General features: G+C 43.1%; 1 protein-coding gene across 3 annotated transcripts in view; it reads right to left on the minus strand.

Annotated features, from left to right (window-relative positions):
* SULF2 (sulfatase 2) overlaps window positions 1–16,154 on the minus strand; it is a 333,591-nt gene that overhangs the window by 170,254 nt on the left and 147,183 nt on the right. The window lies entirely within an intron of this gene.

Raw genomic sequence — 16,154 nt, forward strand, 5'->3', positions numbered from 1 at the left:
ATGCACTCTTATCTGGGAGCAAGACCCCCACTGAATTCAGTTGGGCTTAGTTCTGAGTAGACCAATAGGATTGTGCTGTTAGTTTCACTTTGTAATAAGTACAGGTTGGGCATCCCTTATCTGAAGTGTTTGGGACCAAAAATGTCTTGGATATTGGATTTTTCCATATTTTGGAATACTTGCATATACTTAATTCCACACCTGATCTTGGGGATGGGGCCCAAGTCTAAACGTGAAATTTATTTATGTTTCATATAGACACTATACACATAGCCTGAAGGTAATTTTATACAATATTTTTAAAATAATTTTGTGTATTTTGTGCACCTAGATCAGCTTTTGAACTATCACATGAAGTCAGGTGTGGAATTCAGGTGGAAGCCAGGTGTGGAATAACCCCTGGTAAGAGGCACTTTTTCAAGTGAATGCTCCTTTTTTTTAAGCAGGGGGAGAGTAACTGGCCCACCTCACCCCAGCACTGTCTGTTCTAGTGGCTGTCTGCTGGTATTCTTTTGCATTTTTTTTTTTTAGATTGTGAGCCCTTTTGGGACAGGGAGCCATTTAGTTATTTGATTTTTCTCTGTAAACCGCTTTGTGAACTTTTAGTTGAAAAGCGGTATATAAATACTGTTAATAATAATAATAATAATAATTTGGATTTCAGAATTCTGGATAAGGGATGCCCAACCTGTAATTACAGTATATAGCACTTTTTTCTAAAGAGCTTCACACATACTCAATATTTGTCATAGCCCTAGGGTAGAGATAAATGACCATCCCCTACTAAAGGCCACACAGTTTGACAACCAGTATTGCTATTCATAGACCCAAGCCCAGAGCAGGTCCTCAACCGAATGCCAAAGGACAGTATGACAGCAGGCAGGGATCCAATCTATGTGCAAGCTTTGGTGTACAATCTTGATCAGTTTGTGAACTGTAATAGACAAGCCTAGGTATTACAGTTAGGCCTGATCTTATAATGTTTGTAAGTCAGCTTGCTTTTCTATCAGAACAAAGTACTGCTACCTCCAAACCCCAACCTTAGACCTTCCTTTACCACAGAAACCTTTGCCTCACTCTTAGAATCTTGTACCATGACTTGGGAAATTTCAGGTCTAGAATGGGCTGAGATTTAATCCAGGACATACTCTCAACCATTAAACTACCTGGGACTACCAGAAAGGTTCTGGATAAAGGTAGGTCCCTTTCTTCCAGCAGTGAAGCCTAAGAAACCAACTGTGAGCACAATCCTATGCTCAGGATTACTCAGAAGTAAGGTCCATTGTCTCTAGTGGGGCTTATTCTCAGGAAAATTTGCACAGGATTGCAGCCTTGTGTATTACCGTACCAGTCCCAGTCAGCCATACAAGCAGAAGGAATTAGAATGGGCTGAAATATATGCACTACCTGGAGTGCAGAGATTTAGAGAGTTACTGAGAAAGATCATAGAAAAAGAGATGACAGGGCAGTTGTGATGGCATCTAGAATAGACCCTCTTCGTCATGTAAGGCTGAAGTGTAACAGGGTCAGCGTCGATGTGCATAATTCATCTTACACTGTGCAGAAAGCAATGTTCTTCCAGCTACACTATTCAACAAAGCAAATAATCACCACTGTTCAGAGACAGGGACTTAAAAAAAAATATATCAGCACCCGCAACAACCCCTCTCAGTATGATGTACCAGTCCCATGAGCAGGGGGAACTGATGTCAAACACCTTTGAAATAAACTGATAGTTCATTTCTGCAAATTCCACAACATGCCAAGGTTGCATTTTTACACAAAGCTGTCAAGTCCAACACTCCTTGCTGCTACCCTAATTGAATCGACTCGTAGCCTGTCCATCAAAACATGTGCTTGGCTGTGAAGTATCAGGCGGCTTTAATGATTTATTTATTTCAAGTCATCCAGAAGGGTAACAGGACAATCAATGGGCATGCATTTAAAAATGATTTTCCTTAATTATTTAAGCTTCAGAAGCTTTTTTTTTTTAAGTAACTTAACATGAATTAAAAGATCAACTGAAAATACTCTGTGGAGCAGAACTAAAAAAATAATAATTTGCTCTTCCAAGAAAAAAAAAATCTGCCAACACTACAGCCACACAACATACAAAAAAACCTGCTGCTGAGGGTCTTTGCTTTCTTTTCTAAGTGAATGAGTACATCACTGAATAGGTGTGTTTCAAAAGGAGTTTAAGATGAGCTTCCTATGCTCACCAAGCTGGTGTATCATGCTGAGAAGTTGCTGAGAATAACATTTCTCTTCCTTCCTTTTAAAAACATGTCATTCTCCATTGCGTGATGTTTATTTGTATGGTTGTTACATTCAGCTGTATAGCCAAAAGCCTTTGGGACCATGTAACTTGCCTGGGGTACAGGGAGAGCACTAAGGCTATAAGATGCACTCTCATTCTTCAGCACTTTGGGTCTATGTAAGAATGACTTGGATGGATCAGGTCAAGGTCCATCTGCTTCAAAATTCAGTTTCCCAGAGTGATCAGTCAGGTGCCTCCAGAATGCTCACGTGCAAGAAAAAAGTGGATCACCATTCATTTGCTGCTTGTCTTTTACATCAGGTTCACAGAGGGATGGCATCCTTCAGTCTTGGAAGACTACGGTATCGCGCTCTGAATGGTGGTTCTGGAAGAGAGTGTCCTCTCCAGTGCGCGAAGCCTGGGTCAAGTAGATATGGAGGATAGACTGTTTCCCATGCAGCAAATCCCCCCTCTCCACGTTGCTGAAATGGTCCAATGGAAAGGCAGAGGCCAATACGGTTGGTTCCAGCGGCGTCGCAGGAATTGCCAGAGCGTGACTGTGTTCAGCCATGAACTGCCTCAGGGACTCCGGCTCCTGATTTTGCCTCGAGGTTGACTCCTGAAGCCTTTTCCTTAACTGGATGTAGCCACAAGGCAGTGGAGGTTTGGGATCAGAGTTTTCCTTCTCTCAGATGAGCTGCCTTCCCAGGCTGACGAGTCCCATCTACCCGGTGGCTGTTTAGTCGCCTCTTACGACAAGTACAGCCAAACTGAGGGCCTATTCTTATCCCCAGCCCCCAGGGGAATAAGTCTACCCCAGGGGAATACTGATGACACTGCCTGGCCATAGCAATTCAGGTTTTCTGACTGGAATTTTTCTCTCCTCTACCTGGAAATACTGAGAATTGAATCTGGAGCCTAAGTATGTGCTCATGGAGCTATAACCTCTGCCTGATCTTCATGAAACTATATATGGAAAGAAGTCATTCTCACTCGCATGGGCCTTGAAGGGAGGGGAGGAAAGGGAAAGAAGGGGTCTTGCTTCCAACCAGAGGCCAAATCAGGTAGGTTTTTTTCTTACCAATAACTTGCTTGCTCTGGCAACATCTGCTTTCCTTAAAACTTCTTAGAGGAAAATAGAAGCTGCCAGGACAAACAAAGTAAAGGATGGGGGAAGAAAGAAGGAAAAGATCTAAAAACTGCAGCTGCTGAATGTGAGAAGCTGGGATTATATGTACTAGTGACAATGACAGTAATTTCATAACTGCTGCATGACACAAAAGGAGTGCTGGAAGATGGTTGCATATTCTGGCTTTCAAAGAACGTAAACAGCCATGGGAACAAGTACCTCATAAAGAACAGAAAAATCCTGAGGCTTAAAAAAATGTGTCAGTTCTGCAGTACTGCTGCCTAACCAACTAGGTTTCTTTCAGACAAGCCATAACGCTTCTCAGTGGGCAACTGCAAATGTGCATAATGTAAGTAAATATATGTAAATGAATAATGGACTTTTCCTAGCCCCTGGAAGAAGCAACAACTCTGTGTTCTTAGCCTGAATTCACAAAATGAACAAGTGAATTTCAGAATTTTCAATTGTTACTAACGCAAATGTGTTTGAAGATTATTTTTTTTAAAGAATAAAGGAAAATGTTTTTTGACTGCAGCTCTTAGTCATGAAATATGCATGCGAAATTCTCTACTTTTAGCTCTGGAAGAGGGAGAAAAAAACCATTAAATATACATTTTGTCCCCTCCCCAAAAGGGATTGAATTTAAACCAGGAGAAAGTGTCAGGAACAGAATGCAAAGCAGCAAGTAACAACAGATGGTGTGTAGTCTAAATCAAGCCAGGAGAGCCTAGCTAAAGAGGCCTGAACTTCCCTTGGCATGGCCTGCTTGATAGCATAAATATTTTCTAAGTCACAGAGCACTCACAGCAACATTAACAGGAAAAGCAATTCATTCACACTTTTTTGCATCACCATCACCCAACTAAGAAGCATTCTAACCCTGACCTGACAACACTGCAGACCCCATTAAGAATATGATGAGATTCTGGTCTGACTGTAGCCTTTTCAAGCACACTGAAAAGAATATGTGGATTAGCCAGTAGTTACTAATGAGGAGGACAGGACTTCAGGACCCAATACAGGAATTAACCTATTACAGACTATAATGGGGATGGAAGATCAATACCAGCGCCTGAAGGCAAATTAATTGTGTGTATAGTAAATGGCAGGCTGATTGGAAGAAGACCTTAGGGCATTGATGTACCAGCTCTTTGACCCCAGAGTAAAGTAGAATTAAAGTCAGAAAGGCACAGGGAATTCACTATCATGAAATATCCACAGAAACGGTAATAGTGCCATCTTTCTTAGAGAAGAAAAATAAAGAGTTCCTCTCTCAAACCAATTCCATATGCTGTTTCCTATCTTGCCTCTCTCTTTCTAGACATTCATCTTGCAAATTCCCCTTATAGTCCCGTCCATTCACATTTAGCATCAGTGGCATAGCTAGAGGGGAGGGGAATGAGGGGACGGACCATCCTTGACCTGATCTTAACCAATAAGGAAAAATTGGTTGATGAGGTCAAAGTCGTAGGAGCCTTAGGGTAAAGTGATCACAAACCTCTCGAATTCTCAATCTTATGGGATATGCAGTGAAACCTATATTTTGGATTTCAGGAAGGCTGATTTTAATAAACCCAGAGAAAGGATATGTGGGATCCCATGGGTTAATGAACTAATGGGAATAGGGGTTCAAGATGGGTGGAAGATCCTTTAAAAACAGTTTCACAAGGCACAGTCAGAAACAATTCCTGTGAAAAAGAAAGAGAAAGACACCTCAAAAAGCCAGGTTGGCTGCACAAGCATCCTAGAGGTGAATTGAGGATGAAAAAAGACATGTATAAGAAATGGAAGATGGGACTAATCACCAGGAAGGAGTACAGACAAGCCCGGTCCTGTAGGGCAGGGGTCAGGCATGCTAAGGCTCAGTATGAGCTGAGGTTGGCCAGGGACATCAAGAACAACACAAAAGGTTTCTTTAGGCATGCCCAAAAGAAGAGGAAGAAAGGAGAGGGTGGGGCTCCTCCTTGATAAGGGTGGCCAATCAGTGTCTGAAGACAAAGAGAAGGCGGAAATGCTCATCTCCTACTTTGTGTCTGTTCTTCTCTCATTAGGAAGATTGTGCAACTGTGGATGCTGGGTCCTTGGCTGATGGGGGAATGTGCATATATTCCCACAGAGGCAATGAAAACCTAGATGACACAGATCTGCAGATTGGGATTGACAGGGAACTAGTTAGAAACCATTTAATCGGTAGAAACCACTAAATGAATTCAGGTCATTTGGACTGGATGAACTGCATCCCAGAGTACTGAAGGAACTTGCAGATATGTTTGCAGAATCTCTGTCAATTATCTTTGAGAAATCCTGGAGGATGGGAGAGGTGCCACTAGACTGGAAGCAGATTAATGTGGTCCCAATCTTTAAAAGGGGGGAAAAGAAAACCCGGGAAATTACAGACTTGTCAGTCTGACTTCAATACTGGGCAAGATATTAGAACAAATTATAAAACACTGTCTAGATGTGGCATACATCTAGACTACAACTCAGTTAGCAATAGAACCCAGCATGGATTTGTCAAAAATAAATCTTGCCAGAGAAATCTCCTTCTTCGACTGGGCTACTAGCTTACTGGATGGCAGGAATTCTGTGGATGTAATTTATCTTGATGTCAGTAAAGCATTTGACAAGGTTGCACATGACAACTTGCAGCCAAAGCCTGAGCTGCCCGGTATGTGAGGCTGCCACGGCACCAAAATATCTACAGCAGCATCCAATGTGTGCTGGGCAGCCCACAACAGCTCCTCTGGGAAAGGGAAATAACCCCGCAATGGGGCTACTCAATTCAGTGGTGGCTCTTGAGCCAGTGCAGAATCAAGCAGTCCCGTGTCAGGCTGCAAGGTCCAACACAGGGCTCAGGATCCGGTGGAGTTGAGCTCTGCCGATCCCGCCCTCTCCCTTCCCCCACCATGCCACATCTTCACCCTCTCCCCGTTTCCCACCAGACTGCCCCCCCGCCCCCCCACTCACCTCTCCGCCACCCAGCAGTCCAGGCAAGCGCCACGCAGCGGAACATGGGCCCAGCACTGGACCTGGCCCACCGAAGGCTCGCACTGGGCTAGCTCTGGTGCTGGGCCTGTGATATGGCTTGAAAATGTGATTTATGCACATTTGTGACAGTGTGTGCCGGTGGTAAGCCGGCACACCAGGATCTGGACTGGGCCCTTAAAGAGCAAGTTGGTAAAATATAGGCTAGAAGATACAATCTTTAGGTGCATTCGCAACTGGTTGGATGGCCATACAAAAAGGGTGTTTGTCAATGGCTTCAATTCATTGGAAGATAGTTTCAAGTCCCATGGCACAGAGCCCCAGGCTCTGTATTTGACCCAGTTTTTTGTATTTGGCCCAGTTCTCTTTAACATCTTCATCAATGACTTGGTTGAAGGAATACAAGAGGACCTGATCAAATTTGTGGGTGACACAAAGCTGGGAGGAGTAGCAAACACAACAGAACACAGTAGAAGCCTTCAGGAAGACACAGACAAAATGGAATCCTGGGCTGAAATGAATAAGATGAAGTTCAACAGGGACAAATGCAAGGTTCTGCACTTAGACAAGAATAACCAAAGATGGAGGTATAGAATGGGAGATACCTGGCTTGACAGCACATGTGAGAGATATCTTGGAGTTGCAGTGGATCATAAGAACCAGGGTGGTGTAGTGGTTTGGAAGGTAGACCAACCTGGAAGATCCAGGTTCGAACCACACGCTGAGTAAAGAAATATTTTCTTTTGTCTGTTCTAACTCTCCCAACACTCAATTTTAGTGAATGTCCCCTGGTACTGGTGTTATGTGAGAGTGTAAAGAGCATCTCTCTATCCACTTTATCCTTCCCATGCATAATTTTGTATGTCTCAATCATGTTATCTGGTATGCTCCCTCGGGCATTTGGTGGGCCGCTGTGAGATACAGGAAGCTGGACTAGATGGGCCTATGGCCTGATCCAGTGGGGCTGTTCTTATATTCTTATGTTCTTACTTCAAACACAGTGGTTGTCACATTTCCTCCTGTGCACAGGACCTGTGTGATTTCACTGGGTTCAGACCTCAACAGATCCCAAGCATAGATCATTAGAAAAGGTACTGAGAATAAAACAGCTAATATTATAATGCCATTGTACAAATCAATGGTAAGGCCACACCTGGAGTATTGTGCCCAGTTCTGGTCGCCATATCTCAAAAAGGACATAGGGTTGTTGTGAGGACAAAAGGAGGGGAGCAGCTGCAGACACTGCCCTAAGCTCTTTGGAGGAAGGGCAGTATAAAAATGTGAAAAATAAAAAATAAGATGAAAATGAGTCAGCAGTCATGCAGCTACAAAGAAGTCGAATGCAATTTTAGCCTGCATTAACAGAACCTTTCAAGGTGTGAGAAGTTGTGGTTCTGCTTTACTGTGTATTCGTCAGAACTCACCTGGAGTACCATGTCCAGTTCTGAGCACCTCACTTTAAGAAAGATGCAGCCAAACTGGAACAGGTTCAGAGGAGAGCGACAAGGCTGATCAGAGGGCTGGAAAACAAGCCCTACAAGGAAAGCTTGAGGGAACTTGGTATGTTTAGCCTGGAGAAGAGAAGACTGAGAAGGGATATGACAGCGCTCTTCAAAACCTGAAGGGCTGTCATATGGAAGAAGGGGCAAATTTGTTCTCAACTGCCTATGAAAGTAGAACTAGAGCCAATTAGCCCAAACTGTAAGAGAAGAGATTCCAACTGGACATCAGGAAAAAAATTCTGGTGGTAAGGGCGGTTTGGCAGTGGAGCAGATTTGCTGTGGGAGGTGGTGAATTCTCCCTCACTGGAGATCTTCAAGCAGAGGCTTGACAAGCACCTGTTGGAGATGCTAGAGGAGCATTTCCTGCTATCTAGGCAGGGGGTTTGACTAGATGACCTTTAAGGTCCCTTCCAGCTCTATGATTCTATGACTTTGCTCATGTGTGTTCCCTATTCAGCCAAGGCTCTCTGGGTGTGAAACTTGCCAATTGCTCATCTGAGGCACTCCAAGCATTGTGGTTAAGCAGCAGAAGGTGCTTAACCAGCTGAAAAGTGTATTCATGGCTTGCTGGCTTGACCCTCCATGGCAGGTATCTCAGTAGCCCAGTGATCAAAGCTCCTGGCATCTTTTGGAGAGTTCCAGATGAAAAGGGTACGGGGGGGGGGGGGGCTTTCCGGCTTGGCCAGGTGGCCCAATAGTGTCGCAGCCAAATACCCTAGTAACCTGTCCGATCTGAAGCTGAAAAGGGTGCCAGGATTGAACTGTTGCAATGGAAAAGCTAAACCACAGTTAAGGTTGACAAGGCTGCCAATTCCTCTCTACCAAAAGGCTTACGCTTCCTCACAGGCAGAAATTTAGTGTCATGAAAAAGCATCACTTTTAAAGTCTTTTCCTTCTCCCAGGGTTTGTGAGAAACACAACACCTCTTTGTGAGAAATACAGCTCCTCCACCCACCAGGGGAAACCTTCAGGAGTAAGAGTTCTTGTTCTTCATTCGTAAATGGAAGACATTAAACACTGTAAAAACTATTTACATCAGTTTTCGCTAAAAGATTCCCACAGCAGTACAGACATCAGACTTGAGAGGTCAGAATTGCTGAAGAGGAGTACTGTTGATGTAGTTCTACTATATCTTATCAGACTTTCCTGTCTTATTTACTTCTGCTCTTTCCTCTTTGTCCTCTTTAAGGCAAAGAATTAACTTTCTGGTCTCAGCCTTTTATCTTCCCTCCTGAACATTCAGCCAAATAATTAAGTGTGGAACAACAATGTCTATCACTTCTGACCTTAAATTGCTCCCTCTGTCTCTGGCTTTTAATGATCTTCTTTGCTTTAAATATCCTTAGGGGTATAAAAGAAGTTATCTGGGTCTTCCCCTTCTACTGGAATCCTCCTTGTACTTCCTTCACATCTCTCTACATGCTGTCAGGGTATGTCTTTTGGGAAAATCACTTTCTTATTTAAGTACTGGACGCCACCATATTTAATATATCAGAAAATGCAGATACAACCCAATCGAGGCATTCGCAATGGGTGTTCTATGGAATATGGTTGTGAGAGCATCATGTACTAGATACCATACAATATCTTTAGTGGTTTATTAAATATGACAATGACATAACTCTGCATTACCCAATATGAACTTTTATTTTAAAATTTTATTTTAAATGCAGAGGTTTTTGTTTGTTTGTTTTAATCAGTGACTAGGCACTCCTTCACTGAAACAACTCTCTCCCTATTAGTTCCTTCTGCCAATTTTTAGCAGCTGAGCTGCTGCAGAAAGCTCTTAATCGGCTTTAACTATATGTAGTGAAATTTCAAGGGTGTTCATTTACTCTCTATTTTGTTTCCCATTTTAAGAACATAAGAACATAAGAACAGCCCCACTGGATCAGGCCATAGGCCCATCTAGTCCAGCTGCCTGTATCTCACAGCGGCCCACCAAATGCCCGAGGGAGCATACCAGATAACAAGAGACCTCATCCTGGAGCCCTCCCTTCCATCTGGCATTCTGACATAACCCATTTCTAAAATCAGGAGGTTGCGCATACACATCATGGCTTGTACCCCGTAATGGATTTTTCCTCCAGAAACTTGTCCAATTCCCTTTTAAAGGCATCTAGGCTAGACGCCATCACCACATCCTGTGGCAAGGAGTTCCACAGACCGACCACACGCTGAGTAAAGAAATATTTTCTTTTGTCTGTCCTAACCCGCCCAACACTCAATTTTAGTGGATGTCCCCTGGTTCTGGTATTATGTGAGAGTGTAAAGAGCATCTCCCTATCCACTCTGTCCATCCCCTGCATAATTTTGTATGTCTCAATCATGTCCCCCCTCAGGCGTCTCTTTTCTAGGCTGAAGAGGCCCAAACGCCGTAGCCTTTCCTCATAAGGAAAGTGCCCCAGCCCCGTAATCATCTTAGTCGCTCTCTTTTGCATCTTTTCCTTTTGCATTTTATTGCTGCAGCTGCATTTTTGCAGGAGTTCTGATAATTTTACTGTATTTGTTTTTAATTTTTTAAAGTCACTTTCTGTGTGTTTTAAAACAAAACAAAAAATCAGGACACAAATTAATGATGCTAATACTAATTTATTCCAACCAATTCTGTAGACAGGCATTTTTCATTCATTGGAGGCTGTATATTTTCTCCCTGTCTATCCTAAAGCATATGTCTATCCACCTTTTTAAAGGGTGATGAGCTGCAGCATGGCTATCATCAAAACAATTTCCCTATTACTTGGAGGCAGGATACAGCATTGTATTGGCATTTTGAGAAATTCTACCTCTTCCATGAGCAGGGCGAGGTAGACAGGCAGAGTGCAGGGTCTCAGTGCATGATTGAGATTTGTAGAACACTCTAGAACTTTTGGGACATGCTGAGCCTGTAGAAAGAGAGAAAGGCTCTTTTTGAACCACAATGGAGCAGAAGGCTGGTCCTTAGCATAAAAAAGATAGCAAAACAGCTTTTCAAGTGACTTATGGGGAAGGGGGTAACAGACAGGAGCAGGGGAGCATCTGGTAAAGAACAACTCATCCCTTAGGGATGATAGTGCAAATGTTTCAGATCTTCAAAGATTAGATGCAAAAGAGTCATGGAAAAAATGCACATAAAAAGAACATTTGGGACATAACATACAGGTTCACTACAGACTCAGAGTGGAAGATCTAAAGCCAAGATGGACAGAGGGCATATGAGAAATCTGGAGCGACAATGAGAATCTGCATGATATGGTCAGCCTGAGTGAAAAAGATCTATCTATAGAAGGGGAATAGAAGGGGAAGAGAAGGACAGACTGGGGTGATGTTGTCCTATATGTGAAAGACGGCACAGAGTCTAAAATCAGCATAAGAGGAACAAACTCATCCACATAACCACTGAGGTTGGTGATAACTCCAGCAAGTTATGCAATCATAAGGGCACAGTGTCACACACATACAAGAGCCACCTCACCCCTGGATACTCCACCAGTTGGACACTTGGTGCACTCCAACAGGCCTCTTATCATTTTATATTCTGGCATAAGAATTTTTCAGAATCCTGGACTTAGGATTCAGTGTTATTAAGGCATAAAGCATTATGCACAAAAGCCCTCCGTCTCTTTTCGCACAATGTTTTCAGTTTAAACTGCTGTTTAAACCTCCATTTCATTTACTGAAACGGTACAAGAAACACTTCCGATCACTTTCACAAGAATGCAACACTATTGAAATTTGAAAATGTTCAACCCACTGCTCACTGAAACGCAGAGTAAAACTCAGAGGACAGGAGAAACAGGAAGTATCTTCTGGTTCCTTTTCTTCTCTGTTTTCTATAATGACATAGACTCCATGGCCCAAATCCTAACCAACTTTCCCACACTAACACAGCAGTTCCAATGGGGAATGTGCTGCATCCTGCAGTTGGGTGGCAGTCACAGAGGCCTCCTCAAGATAAGGGGATGTTTGTTCCCTTACCTCAGAGCTACATTGCCTTTACTTTGGTGCTTGAAAGTTGGTTAGGATTGTGCCTTGTGTCTTGTGCACCATGAGATCAGCACATTCCCAATGATGGGATACCAAAAGATGGTTTGGACAGTGCCCCAGTGCATCATTCCAGTTTTCATAATCCTGTGGAGAAGGCAGTGTGGGTGAACCATCATCTTACAAAAAAACTATGACTGTTAACATAATATATAAATCAGAGATTTTCAATCTTTTTCATCTCAAGGCACACTAAGGCACTACAATAGTCAAGGCACACCATCAGTTTTATAACAATTGACAAGGCACACTGCATTTCTGGTGGGGAGCTCACATTCCCCAATGGACTTACTAATAAATGATCCTCTCCCAAACTCCCACAGCACATCTGCAGACCACTCAAGGCACATCAGTGTGCCACAGCACAGTGGTTGAAAATCGCTGATATAAACCATGTGTGCGAATTGCCATCATCCAATTATGAGAATAGGAAAGTCATGCCAGGGAGGAAGTAAGTAGAACCTATCTGTTCATGTCATGTGATGTGTGTGAACAGAGCTGGTTCAGATGTATCATCTGCATTGGTCCCAAGAAAGGGTGGTATAAATGTTTCATTTCATGTTACAGAAAAGCTTTAAAAAGAGGAAGCACAAGGTATTTGCTATTTCTGTGAATGCAGTGAAACGCATATTTACATGGAAATAATTTTTGGTGTATCTTTCTTATGGCCCAAGTCACAGGTTCCCAAACAGGTATGCCGTGACATACCCCAGCCAGGGAAACTCTGTTGCTGTCCCCTTAAGGGGAGGAGCAACAGCAGCAGCAATGCAATTGCCACAATTGTGCTGCTGCTGGTGGGAAAGGGTTTGTGTGTGTGTGTGTGTGTGTGTTTTACCTGGGGGTCTTTATGACTCTCCAGAGAGTCCAGCAAGCTGTGACTCCTTCTGTAGGTCTCCCAGCACCTCCAAATGCTGTAAAATGCAAAAAATAAACAAACACAAAAAAACCCCACTTTTGGTTTTGTGATAAAAACTGGAAGTGGGGTTTCTTTCTTTCTTTCCTTCCTGCCTTCCTTCCTTCCACATTTTACAGCACTGTAGAAGTGCTGGGAATTGTACAGAAGAAGATGCAGGCTCCCTGGATCCTCTAGAGAGCACAGCGACCCCCAGGTAAGTTTTAAAAAAACTCTTCCCCCCCCCCAGAAGCAGTGCAATCATGGCGATCATGCTGTTGTCCCCTCCCCTCCTCTTCAAACCCTTGCTGGTTCCCAAACTCTTATCTGAGAGTTTAGGAACCGCTGGCCCAATCCTATCCAATTTTCCAGCAGTGATACAGCTGTGCCAACGAGGCATGTGCTGCACACTGTAATGAACTTTTATTCCTTGCCTGCAGCACAGTGACTGCAACAGTGCTGGAAAGTTGGATAGGACTGGGCCTTTAACCTCTCTAAAAATACCTTCACTTTTTTACTAGAATTTTAAAATCACAAATTTTAATTTTTTAAAATCACAGATGTTTATGAGAGCACATCGTCTCTGTAACCAGTATAATGCTATGTTAGTCACATATTTGTAGTTTCATATATTGCATAATTTTCATTAAGTTTGTTTCATGAGCATTTGGGGACAGGGTGGATAACTAATAATGAAGGAGCCTCCCCCCCCCGCCATCAGTTAGGAGTGGGCTTGTTTAATATGACAAAGAAATGGAAAATAACTTGCATTATTTGAGTCCATCCTAAAGTTTGGGCCCTGTCATGAAATCACTGAGTCTGCCCCCCCAACTCTCCCATGCTAGTCTTTAGCCCCACAGTGAATTCTCTCTCTTTGTTTTTTAACCACTAAGAACTTAGTAGTAATGGCAACAAGGAAGGGACTGCCATTATCCCTGAAATAATTGCTGTAGCACTATCATGGCCCTTAGGATCCTTGAGAAAACTGCACTCTCACGGTGTCCAACACTGCTGAAGCTGCCTTCTTGAGCATAAAAGAAGCCCCAGCTTAGTCTTCCTTGTTACTGCCACTGCTAGGTAAGTTTCTAGATAAAAGGGAAGGAGCAGCTACAGGCATGAAGATGTCCAGTTCCACACTAGTGCTGAGACTATCAGGAACCCGGTCTGAACTTCAGTAGCTGGAAATTTTTCTGAAGTGGGGTCATTTGTTTCTAAATTCTCACAATTTTGAAATTTGCCATTATTACTGGGGATTAATGAGGTTCTCCTGAGTCACACATCACTGAAGAGTTTTTAAAAATTCTCTTCCCAAAGTGACAGTGCTGTTCAACAGTTTACAAAACCGCCACTATCATATACTCTGGATAGCAATCTAATTCTAAAAGTATAACTTCAGAGCATGAGCAAACATTCCCCATCCTTCCAATCAGTGCTGGCCCATCCATGCAGCCACCTGAAGTAGGCTGCAACGGTGGCAGGTTGCAAGGGATCTAAAGGGGTAGTGAATTTGAGATACCCCTCACCCCAAATGCTGCCGATGCCTCCCTCCAACCTGCTGCCAATGCAATCCACACTAATCTGCTTCACGCTCACTCGAATGTGAATCAGATCATTCCCTTCCCATGCTTCTCATGCGCTGCTATGAAATGAGGAAGTGTGGGGCTCCCAGTTTTGTAGAGGGACAGTGCAAGCGTTCGCCCTGTTCCTGTAAATGAAACCAGAAGTCCTTCTGGTTTTCATAGCAGCATGCAAGGAGAATGATAAGGGTTTGAGAATTTTTTGCTTTTTAGTGCAGAAGGGGAAGAACTCTGAGACAGCTTCAGTCAGCATTCCAGTCTGTAGTGCCCCTGCTCTCAATGGATTCCCCTTTCTTCCCCCATCTCTGAGCTTGCACACAAGCACCACAACACACCAACCATCACTCCATACAGGAGGAGGATGGTGCATGCCTTCTGTCATTCACCAGTCCCTCTCCTTTCCAGTGCCTCATTCTACAAGTTACTCCTGTTTCAAGGATCACCTTAGTGAAGCCATTTTCAACCACTGTGCCGTGGCACAATGGTGTGTCATGGGTGGTCTGCAGTTGTGCCACGAGAGTTTGGGGGAGGGTAATTTATTAGTAGGGTTACTAGGGGATGTGAGCCCCTGCTGTCAGTGCGGTGTGCCTTGTCAATTGTAAAAAAAAAAAGGATGGTGTGCCTTGACAATTTTAGCGCCTTAGTGTGCTGTGAGATGAAAAAGGATGAAAATCGCTGCCTTAGTGAAAGGGATGGATTGAGCCATCATAATGAACATATTTATTTTGGAAATCCATAGCAGAAAGTGAGGCCGACCAGCTGAGGCTGTGATCCCACATACTTGGAAGCACAGTCCAACTGTAGGAAGAGAAACAAACTTGCAGACAAATGTGAAGTTGCAGGGTGAGATTATATTTGAGCCTAGGGGCTTCCCATAGTCAAGGTCCTACTTTGTGTGTTGTAAATTAGTACTTATTATTTTTGGCATGAGGCTAAAGGTCTTAAGTCTTCAAAAGCCTGTGTATGAAACAGAAGCTCTCAAACTTTTAGTACATTGATCCCTCCTAAGCAAAGACAACAAATGCTCAAGCTTTTCCCAGCACAGCATGACATTTAAAAAATGCATACCCCCCAAAATTCCACCCCCTCTTATAAAGGCCAACTTTGCACATCTCTAGTTGGCTACACCACCACTTAGTCACTTCAATTAAAGTTATTGTGTTTGAATGTACAGACATATACAGATGAGTTAACTAGAGTAGCCCTTTGCATTTTTTCACCACTGGCTTCTGTTTCATATTAATTAAGAGACTAACTTTGAATTTAACCCCTAATACATACTATTGTAGTGGTATCCACCCTACCTTCATCCATCAATATCTTTCATATCATCACCTCCTTCCATGACAAAGTTAACACTCTATTTACGTTTTAATTGGGTACTTCGGCAATACTAAATGGGTAGTGACAACTATCAAGGATGAGGTGGTACGATTTCTTTCACTGCTTTTTAAAGTTACTGCAGTAGATGCCTTTTTAAGTCCTTGGAAGATTGATGATTCCATTATTTGTAGTATTCAGCAATAAATCTCAGAGTTTAGGCTAAAGTGAGCACTTTCCCCTACTTTGCGTCTTCCATTACACAGTTATTCATCATGTTTAATCATTCATTTACCTCTGACTGCTACTGCACTCAGGGAGGACCAGCACATTATTGATTTTTGACTTTTACCCTTTAGAAGCTGAGGAAAGGGCTTTGCAAATGCTTAATCAAAAGCGACATGCCTTGGTGAGGTGAGGAAAGGAAATGGGGGTGTTGTAAACCTTGGAAAAATAGCAACCAGATGAT

Source organism: Tiliqua scincoides, chromosome 4 (assembly GCF_035046505.1).
Source record: "Tiliqua scincoides isolate rTilSci1 chromosome 4, rTilSci1.hap2, whole genome shotgun sequence".
In the NCBI taxonomy this organism is placed as follows: Eukaryota; Metazoa; Chordata; class Lepidosauria; order Squamata; family Scincidae; genus Tiliqua; species Tiliqua scincoides.